The sequence below is a fragment of the Lepus europaeus genome, chromosome 5, assembly GCF_033115175.1.
Source record: "Lepus europaeus isolate LE1 chromosome 5, mLepTim1.pri, whole genome shotgun sequence".
Taxonomy (NCBI): domain Eukaryota; kingdom Metazoa; phylum Chordata; class Mammalia; order Lagomorpha; family Leporidae; genus Lepus; species Lepus europaeus.
In genome coordinates this window covers 108,617,500-108,628,529 of record NC_084831.1, presented here as the reverse complement: position 1 = coordinate 108,628,529, position 11,030 = coordinate 108,617,500, and the positions used below count along the sequence as shown (strand labels likewise).

The 11,030-nt window shown below is 46.7% G+C and overlaps 1 protein-coding gene across 2 annotated transcripts in view; it reads left to right on the top strand.

Moving 5' to 3' along the window:
• Window positions 1-2,034: 2,034 nt before the first annotated feature.
• The window catches only part of DENND2C (DENN domain containing 2C), a 73,899-nt gene continuing 64,903 nt past the window's right edge, over window positions 2,035-11,030 (top strand). For both annotated transcript variants that reach the window (XM_062192018.1, XM_062192017.1), the window contains exon 1: window positions 2,035-2,121. The gene's annotated coding sequence lies outside the window, so the exon portion shown is untranslated. The remainder of the gene's footprint in view (window positions 2,122-11,030) is intronic.

Genomic DNA, 11,030 nt, shown 5'->3' with positions numbered 1-11,030 from the left:
TCTCTGATGCTTTCCCAGGCACATTAGCAGGGAGCTGGATCAGAAGTGGAGCAGCCAGTACTTGAACCAGTGCCTATATGGGATGCCGGTGCTGTAGGCAGGGACTTTAAGCCACAGTGCTGGCCCCTAAGGATCTAATTGACAATAAGGTTATAGTGAACTCTAGTGGTACCTATTAAATGATTTTGCAAAGTAAGATATACACGTAAATTTTCAGAACATGCCTGTTACTCAAGGTGAAATTCCAGTTAGCCAGACTATACTTCTACACATACTACTGTGTTGCCACCTAGTGGCTGGGCTGATATTTCATTGAACTTAACAATCATTGATGAAACATCTAAAGCATCGGGTATCAAAGATATAAAGAATAAAATTTCTTTCCTATCCGCAAGTTATTCGCATTACAAAGTTACTGAGTTTGAGGCTACAAATGTAAAAAAGCAAATTTTGTGAAACATCTCGGGAAGTTATATTTCAAGTGGAAAAAAAAGAAAGGAAAAAAAAAAAAAAGAAAGAAAGAAAAGCAAATCCCTGCATGTTTCCACATCTGTGCAGGTAGCCATAAGCGTAGGTGTGGCCCTGACAGCGTGTTTGTACTAGTCCTAGGGTAAGAATCCTCTTCCTGATTTCTGAAGTTGAAGTTTTGTTTGCTGAGTATTTGTCCCTTAGAGAAACTGATTTTATTTTTACCTTGGTCTTCTTCTCACCAAAATAACACAAATCGTTCAAGTAAACACTCGATTATCAGTCTTAAAAGCCCATTGCCTATCGTTATATGAATCTCCAACTTGCGTTGGAGAGGGCAGCCCAAGGGGTAAAGAATCAATGCATACAATCCACGAGAGGTTTGACTTCATACTTGGTACTTGGAATTCAGTCTGCCTCATGGGTGCCGCACAATCTTCCTCAACGAAAAGTTCAAAAAGTAATTTCAAAGCGACAGTGTTTTAGCCCCAAGTCTCATTTTAGACAACTCTCCAGGCAGTTTTCTAAATATGTTAAACGTGAATTCTTTTTTGGAGGGGAGGAATTCATTAAGATCAGTGCTCAAAATTTTATACAGACGATGTTCACGTTTCTTTTCCGTTTTGGACTTCCACTTACATTTTATCATTACTCCCCCTCCCTCCCTCATAGGGCGTGAATCCTGTCTGACTGTCCGCAGTTCCGGGCTTCGCACCGGCTTGCTACCTTTAGTGTTTCGGTTAAGCTGGCTGTGAGAGGCGTGTGTGATGTGTAACCCAACACCTCTCTTTCTGGAAGTCTTACTATTTTGGTGCCTCGGTGCGAACAAATGTGGGAAGGGCTGGGTCATCAGCCGCGGAGGGTGCGGTGAGGTGGGCGGGGCGCTGAGCGAGCGCCTGGGAAACAGGCTCCTCTCGGGCAGCCGCGGGGCAACCGGGCGCCTCGCACGCACCTCAGCAGGAGCGCGCGGCCGGCCACGGCGGGCAGTGCGTGCCCAGGGCACCCTGTCAAGCCTCGGGTGCTCCCAGCGTTATCAGCATCTGCGTTTCCACGCCGGGGCCGTAGTGCAATGGCCCGAGGAACTTCTGCTCCTGCGGACCGCCCAGCCAAACGGCGCTGCTGTTCCACTGCAGACGGCAGGGCTGCTGGGCCCGGCGGCAGGCGCAGTTCTGGGGTTTCCCTGACTGAGGTGCCATCTGCAGTCCTTGGCTAAGCTGGCTTTATCTCGCTGGGTAGCCGCGGACGGTCCACCGCCACGTAAAAGCTCAAGTCCGCAGCGCTCTGACCTGCCTGGACGGGTGGCACGGGGAGGGCGGCGGAGCTCGAGGCTTCGGCTGCTCGACGGCGGCAGCGTCGCGGCCACCAAGGCCCTGGGCAAGGTTCTGGCCGGGACGCGGGCTCCGGACCCGGAGGTTCCCCCTCACCACGGTCCCGGGCGGTGCCCGGGGCGGGCCGAGCGTGACGGGTGGGAACAGGAGCCAATAAGAAGTGGCCCTCGACGGGCAGGGGTGGGGCCGGGGCGGGCACTTCGGCCGGACCTGCGGGGGCGGATCGGCGCCGAGGCGAGTGGGAGCCGGGACGGCGGCCCCTCGGCGGAGAGGACGCGAGCCTCGCAGCGCCGCGGCGGCGGAGGCAGCGTCGAGCCTCTGGCAGGTAGGAGCGAGGCGACCCGGGGCGGGCTCTGAGGCCGCAGTTTCGGCCTCTTGGGGCTGTGGGCGTCGGGCGCCGTCCGGTGGCCCTGAGGGAGCCGGGCCCGCGCGCGGGCTGGCTCCACACCGCCGGCGCCGGGCTCTGGGTGGTGGTGGAGCCGGACCGCGGGTTTCCTGGCCGGCCCTCGCAGCGGCTGGAGGCTCCCGGGAAGCCGGGAGGAGCGACGGCGTTCTCGCCAGCGCGCTTGAACTTCCACGGGCTCTTGGGATCTGTTTGTGTGGGATGGTCACGGAGTCTGACAAGCGCCGTGCTGAAAGATGGCAAGGAGGATTCGAATGGTAACGACCCGACGGGGACACTCCTAAGACTGTCGGAGTAACTAGTGGGGCAGAAGATGAGTAGATGATGAGTCAAGTCCGAGGCTTGGGCCGCGAGCCACATGCCAGATGTGATAGCTGCGTCAGATTAACTCCTCCGGGCCCGTGCTTGCGTGCTGCAAAGCTGGGAAGCCCGTGCCTGTGGGTCGTCCCCGGGTCGAGAGCCGAGCCGCGGCGTTCAGGGCTAGTCAGGCTTTGTTACTGCACCGTGTACCTGGAGCGGGCTGGCGCCTAGTAGGTAGTGGGCGCTCTGTAAGCCTTTACCTGGAGCTGGTGATTCACCTGCAGTGTTTCAGATAAAGTGTTAAATTTCTGTTTACTATGTAAATAAGTTGTTTCAGCTCTTTTCTCACACAATCAGCGCCGTTTGAACTGTGGTCTGTTTTTAACTGATAGATGACATTTTCTAGAATAGCTCATGTACACTGTTGTGGAATCATTTACCACCAAGTTTGGTATCGGTCAACCTACATTAAGGGTAAGATATCTGGTTTAATAAGCTTTCAAATCAGGACTTTATATTTTTGTTTGTACACTGAGAGACTGCTAATAGGAAGATTTAGGTCATTCCAAGTTACTGTAGAAACACATAGCTGTATTTTTTTGTACAGGATTTATTATGGGTATTTGCCTTTTTTTCTGTGGGTGTGTGTGAGATAGGTTGGGGAGGGTAACATGGTAAATAAGAACAGGAATAGTAGTTTGTAACCATCAGGCCTCTACTGGGCATACTTGTAGATGTGTTCTGAAGTAGTTTCCCAGGCACAAACCAGGAAATGCAAGAATTGTGTCTTTTTGTGTTCTTGGCTTTTCATTAATCTTAGATATGTGTGTTGAACTGGCAATACATACTTTTTTTTTTTCATATTAAACTTGTAGTTTTATCCAGGTTTGATTTTTAACAAATGTGTCAGGGAGAGAGCCCAATACATTCTTTAAATACAGAAATAAAAGAAGAATATTAATTTTTTGATTGACATTAGGCAATTTTCTAAAGCTGGAAATCATGTTTCTTTTAAGAAAAAATGATTCAAAGGGCAAAAAGAATTGGACAAAGCTTCCATCCACTGGTTCCCACCCCAAATAGCCATAATAGCCAGAACTGGGCTTGACCGAAGCCAGGAGCCAGGGACTCAATCCACATCTTGGGTGACAAGGACTCTTCCCAGGGTCCTCAGTAGCAGGAAGCTGGAATTGGGAGCTGGGAAGCAAATGGGCACTAGGAAATGGGATGCAAGTGTTCCATCTGGCATCTCAAATTCCCACCCTATATTACTTTTTTTTTTTTAAATTATTTATTTATTTGAAAGGCAGAATTACAGAGAGGCAGAAAGAGAGAGAGAGAAAGGGAGGTCTTCCATCCACTGGTTAACTCCTCAATTGGCCACAACAGCCATAGCTGCGCTGATCCGAAGCCAGGAGCCTGGAGCTTCTTCTGGGTCTCCCATGGAGGTGCAGGGGCCCAAGGACTTGGGCCATCTTTGACTGCTTTCCCAGGCCATAGTAGAGAGCTGGATCAGAAGTAGAGCAGCTGGGACTAGAACCGGCGCCCATGTGGGATGCTGGCACTGCAGGCGGCGGCTTTACCTGCTACGCCACAGCAATAGCCCCACTCTATATATTACTTTTTTATTTGTTTAAAGATTTATTTATTTATTTGAAAGTCAGAGTTACACAGAGAGGAGAGGCAGAAAGAGAGAGAGAGAGGTCTTCTATCCAATGGTTCACTCTCCAGTTGGCTGCAACGGCCGGAGCTGTGCTGATAGGAAGCCAGGAGCCAGGAGCCTCCTCCAGGTCTCCCACGTGGGTGTAGGGGTCCAAAGACTTGGGCCATCTTCTACTGCTATCCCAGGCCATAGCAGAGAGCTGGATCAGAAGTAGAGCAGCTGGGTCTCGAACCGGCGCCCATATGGGATGCCGGCGCTTCAGGCCCGGGTGTTAACCCGCTGTACCACATTGCCAGCCCCATATATTACTTTTAAATGGTCTTAGCACTTACATCCTATTCACATATGAGCAACGTATAATTTCATCCATCTAGGCAATTAGACTGTAGCAAGTGAACTAAAATAAATTTTTAAAAAGTGATCTTAAAAGCTGATGATGGGGCAACTGTATGGCCAGTGGTTAAGTTACTGTTTGTGATGACTACTTCTCACATTGTAGTGCTTGGGTTTGAGTCCCAACTCTGCTTCCGATCCCAGCTTCCTGATAATACACACCCTGGGAGGCAGCAGAAGGTGACTCAAGTGCATGGGCCCCTGCCACCCACATAGAAGATCCGGATTGAGTTCTGGGCTCCTGGCTTTGTCCTGACTCGGCCTTGGTTCTTGTGGACATTTGGGGGAGTGAACTAGTGAATGGAATGTCTCTTTTTTGCTTGCTCCTCTCTCTCTCTCTCTCTCTGCCTTTCAGATAACATGAAAAGTAACTATTATAAAGTGTTGAATATCTCATGTAATTTTGTTTAAAAAAAAAAAAAAGCTGGTGATCATCATAGCATTGCGTGGGGCCTGCTCCGAACCACGCAGTGTTCTAAATGCACTGCATGTATTAATTTATGTAGTCCTTACAACAGCAGCCTGGGCTATGTTGTTATTAAGATCACATGGAGAACATGGAGAGTTGAATAACTTGCCTGTGATCTGGCAGCTTGGTAGCAGAGGAGGGATTCAGATCAGTCAGGCTCCAAGGACTCTGATCTTAACCTCTGTGCTAAACTGAGTTTCAAATTGTGCCAGTGAGAGACAAATGACATGCGACACTTGAAGGAGAGTTCTCTGAAGAACTTTTTCAAGAAGAATGTAAGAAAGAAACTGGTATTGCAAGATATAGATGAAGACATGCACAAGCTACAATTTAATTATACTTTGTACGTAAGAACATCTTTTTTTTTCTGCTGGTGAGATTCTTTTTGTTTCCAAGCTCTTGGTGACTCTGTAACTACAGTTTTGGCATTATCTTAGTGCCATAAGAGGTGCTTATTTTTCAGTAAAAAGTTTTTTGGCTTTTTTAAGGATTTATTTATTTATTTGAAAGGCAGAGTTACAGAGATGCAGAGGTAGAGAGAGAAAGAGAGGTCCTCCATCCACCGGTTCACTCCCCAGAAGGCCAATGGCTGGAGCTGCGCCGATCCGAAGCCAGGAGCCAGGAGCTTCCTGGTCTCCCTTGCAGGTGCAGGGGCCCAAGGACATGGGCCATCTTCTACTGCTTTCCCAGGCCATAGCATAGAGCTGGATCAGAAGTGGAGCATCCAGAACTCAAACTGATGCCCATATGGGATGCCGGCACTGCAAGGCGTTGGCTTTCCCCACTATGCCACAGCACCAGCCCCAGAAGTTTTAAAATATTTTTAAAAATATACGTTTTTAGACAATACATTAAGTGCTGGAGAAAAGAAAATGTGTCTGTGTCTTCAAGATAGTTACAGCCACTAAACTGATCTTTTGTATATAAAGAGAATTGAAAATGAATCATGATGTAATTGGAAGGGGAGAGGGAGCGGGAAAGGGGAGGGTTGTGGGTGGGAGGGAAGTTTTGGGAGGGGGAAGCCATTGTAACCCATAAGCTGTACTTTGGAAATTTATATTCATTAAATAAAAGTTTAATTTAAAAAAAAAACAAATATAAATAAAAAAATTGTGCAAAAAAAAAAAAAGATAGTTACAGCCAGATACATAAGTAAATTCCTACAGTTTTAGTGTGGTAAGAGCCATCGCAGGGGAATAGCTAGTTTAATGAGAACACGGATGAAGCAGAATAATTCTGTGTGTGGCAAGAAGGAGGATTAGAGAGAACACACCATATTTGAATTTGGTTTTGAAGGATGAAGAGGAGTTTCTGATTTGGCCAGGGAAACAAGACATGAATGCAGACTGGGGACATATGTGAAAGTATATGGTATGTTTGAGGAATGTGTTGTAGTCTGTTGTTGCTAAAAGTCACAGCGTGTTATGGAGATGGTGATTAGACTAAAGGAGGAGATGCCTGGAAATAAGCTGAAAATAGAAAATTCAGAGCTTGGCTCCTGATCACATGAGGATCACTGAAATTGCTAGGTAAGTTTGTGGTTTTAGTTCCCCTAATTTGGAGTGATAAAACCAGTGATTAATCCAGTTTGGTAAAATATTTCACTATATAGTATGTTGTTAAATACATTTTTAATACTTCTAAGTGCAGGATATGTTAAGATAACATACAGATATAGGTAATTAAAAAGTTTTGATTCAGAAAATGAGAATAAAAAGTCTTCTGGTGCCAAGTGGTGAAGGGCCTGTGTATCCTGCTAAGAACTTTGGACTTGATCCTAAAGACAATGGAGGGCCAGGGAAAGATTTTAAGTAATTAGGAAAGATAATATGGGGACGGTTTGGAGTGTAGACTGGGTTGGATGGAGAAAGGCAAGAGATTGGGAGACAAGTTAGGGGCTAGTGCTGTTGAAATAGTCTAGATAAGATAAGGATTTGGAATAGGAAGGCAGTCATATGGGTGGAGAGGAGAGGACAGATAATGATAATATGAAGTTGACAGGACTAAAAAGTTGGCTTTGAAAGTGTACAGAAGGGGCCGGCGGGCGCGGTGGTGCCTTAGGTTAATCCTCCGCCTGCGGTGCCGGCATCCCATATAGCTGCTGGTTCTAGTCCTGGTTGCTCCTCTTCCAGGCCAGCTCTCTGCTGTAGCCTGGAAAAGCAGTAGAGGATGGCCCAAGTGTTTGGGCCCTGCACCCACATGGGAGACCAGGAAGAAGCACCTGGCTCCTGGCTTCGGATCGGCATAGTTCCAGCCATGTCGGCCATTTGGGGAGTGAACCAACGGAAGGAAGACCTTTCTCTCTCTCTCTCTCTCTCTCTCACTGTCTATAACTCTCCCTGTGAAATAAATAAATAAAAATCTTTAAAAAAAAAAAAGTGAACAGAGAAGTAAACGACTTAGTTTTTTAGCTTGTAAAACTATATGGATAAAGGATCTTATTTTGGGGGTGCAGGGGGAGATACTCATTTTAGTATTAAACATGTTGATTTTGAAGTGTCTGGAGCATTCAGGTTGTTGATACATGTTTCTGAGTTAGCCAGTAAGTAGTAGTGGAGGCCGGAGGAGTGGATGAAATTACTCAGGGAGAGCATATACATTTAAAAAGGAAGAGGGCCAAGGATAAATGATTAACTTTGTATAACTGGGAAATTGGTTATTTATTTATGGTAATTTTATCTTACGCTTTATTATTATGAAAGTTAAACAGCTTTTACATTTAAGTGAGTTGTGTTCTTTAAAAATGTTCGTTTGGAGGCCGGCGCCGAGGCTCACTAGGTTAATCGTCCGCCTGTGGCGCCAGCACCCTGGGTTCTAGTCCCTCCCAGTTGGGGCACCAGTTCTGTCCCGGTTGCTCCTCTTCCAGTCCAGCTCTCTGCTGTGGCCTGGGAAGGCAGTAGAGGATGGCCCAGGTCTTGGGCCCTGCACCCGCATGGGAGACCAGGAGGAAGCACCTGGCTCCTGGCTTCGGATTGGCGCAGTGCACCGGCCATAGTGGCCATTTGTGGGGTGAACCAACAGAAGGAAAACCTTTCTCTCTGTCTCTCTCTCTCACTGTCTAACTCTGCCTGTCAAATAAAAAAAATAAAAAATAATAAATAAGACGTTCATTTGGGAGCCACTCATTTATTTTAGGAATGTATTGCCTGAAGTACTACTGGAGTTCCTCTTTTTTTAAATCTTTTTTTTTTAAAGATTTTATTTTATTTTAAAGATTTTATTTATTTATTTGAGAAGTAGAATTACAGACAATGAGAAGGAGAGACAGAGAGAAAGGTCTTCCGTCGTTGGTTCACTCCCCAAATGGCTGCAATGGCCGGAGCTGGGCCGATCCAAAGTCAGGAGCCAGGTGCTTCTTCCTGGTCTCCCACATGGGTGCAGGGGCCCAAGGACTTGGGCCATCCTCTACTGCTTTCCCAGGCCATAGCAGAGAGCTGGATTGGAAGAGAAGCACTGGTACTAGAACTGGCATCCATATGGGATGCCGGTGCCACAGGCAGAGGATTAACCTACTGCGCTACAGTGCTGGCCCCTTATTTTTCTTTTTAAAAATGTATGTATTTTATTTATTTGAAAGGCAAAGTTACAGAGAGAGAGGGGAGACAGAGAGAAGTCTTCCGTCCGCTGGTTCACTCCCCAAATGGCCACAATGGCCAAGGCCAGGACAGGCTGAAGCCAGGAGTCAGGAGCTTCTTCCAGGTCTCCCAAGTGGGTGCAAGGACCCAAGCACTTGGGTCATCTTCTGCTGCTTTTTCAGACACATTAACAGGGAGCTGGACTAGAGTGGAGCAACTGGAACTTGAACTGGCACCCATATGGAAATCTGTCCCTGTTTTTCTTTTTCTTTTTCTTTCTTTCTTTCTTTCTTTTTTTTTTTTTTTAATTGAGAGGCAGAGATGGAAAGAGACAGAGAGCTTGCCTTCTCTGGTTTACTCCCCAACTGCCCACAACACCTGTTGCTGGGAGCTGAGAACTCACTGGGGATCTCCCATGTAGGTGGCAATACCCAATCACTTGAGCCATTACTGCCATCTCCCAGGGTGTGCATCAGGAGGAAGCAGGAGTCAGGAGCTAGAGCCAGGCGTCAGACCCAGGATTCCAGTATGGGATGCAGGCGTTTTACCCTGGTTTCTTGACTGCTAGGCCGAACATCCACCCCTGCAGTTCCTCTTTCATAGAAAATTCACAGCCCCATGAGAAAGTAGATCTTCTAGCTTTATTATACAGTTTTTTTTTTTTTCTCTTCTATGCTTTCTATTTGCACGGCATCTGTATCCCATTTACCTTGACTCAAGGCTATGAAAGCATGTAACTGATCCACTAGATTGTTAGCTCCTAGAAATCAGAGATAGAACTTAAAAAAAAAACAAACACAAAAGAATGAGGTACAGTGGGTTAACCCGCCACTTGTGATGCCAGCATATCACTTGTGATGCCATATCAGAATGTCTGTTTGAGTCCTGACTGCTCCACTTCTGAGCCAGCTTCCTGCTAATGCACGCATGAAGGCTGCAGATGGTGGCCCAAGTGCTTGTGCACCTGCATCCACATGGGAGATTGGGAAGGAACTCCTGGCTTTTGCCTGACCAAGTCCCTGCTGCAGCCATATGGGAAATGAACCAGCAGTTGAAAGATCTCTCTGTCTCTCTGTCTCTCTCTCTCTGTCCTCATCTCCACCCCCTGGTTATTTCATCTTTCAAATAAAACTTTTTTTTAAAAAGTTAAAAATTATCTTCCATAAATTTAGATTATCAATAGATGCCTGCTGTTTGATTCATCATGATACCAGTGTCATATAGTTTTGGCTTCAAATATCTTAGCCATTTTCAAAACTCGTATTTCTCTTTAAAGAATGAAGATTTGGAGCAGCTGTTTGACTTAGCAGTTAAGATGCCTATGTTGCTGGCGAGGGTGGTGGTGGGGCAGCTATTGTGTTGCAGTGGGTTAAGCCACAGTTTACCATGCTGGTATCCCATATCAGAGCACCAGTTGAAGTCCTGCTGCTCCACTTCCTGTACAGTTTCCTGCTGGGAAGGATCAAGTGCTTGGACCCTGTCACCCATGTGGGAGACCTGAATAGAGTTCCTGTCTCTTAGTTTCAGCCTGGTCCAGCCCTGGCTATTGTGGCCATTTGGGGAATGGATCAGTGGATGGAAAAATATTTGTCTCTCCCTTTTACCGATGCTCTGCCTTTCAAATAAATAAATAAATCTTAAAAACAAATATCCTAACTTCCCACATTTTTAAAAAAGATTTATTTATTTATTTGAAAGTCAGAGTTACAGAGAGAGAGGAGAGGCAGAGATATCTTCCATCCACTGGTTCACTCCCCAATTGGCCGCAACAGCCAGAGCTGCGTTGATCTGAACCAGGAGCCAGGAGCTTCTTCTGAGTCTTCCACATGGCTGCAGGGACCCAAGGACTTGGGCCATCTTCCACTGCTTTCCCAGGCATTAGCAGAGAGCTGGATCGGAGGTGGAGCAGCCGGGTCTCAATCCAGCACCCATATGGGATGCCGGCTCTTCAGGCCAGGGCATTAACCTGCTGCGCCACAGCGCCAGCCCCAACTTCCCACATTTGAGTACCTGGGTTTGATATCTAGTACTGGCTCGATTCCAGCTTCCTGCCAGTGCCTGTCTTGCGAGGCAGCAGGTGATGTCTCAGATAACAGTCCCTGTCACCCACATGGAAGACCTGGATTGAATTCTTGGCTTTCGTTTTTGGCCTGGCCCAGTCCTGACCATTTTGGACTTTTGAGAAATGAGCCAGCAGATGGAAGCTCTCTTTGGCTAGATATCTATATCTCTGTCTCTCAAGTCAATTTATTAAAAAAAAGTTTTCCACTACTGAGCGTGGATAAAAAGAATTCTCAAAACAGATCATTCAAAACTGTGTTCCTAATTTGTAGCATCATTAGAGAAAGTGGTCTTCTAAGGGAGGCTTGGCAAACTTAAACTTTTTTCTTTTCTTTTTTGAAAGGCAGAGACACAAAGAAATCTTCCATCA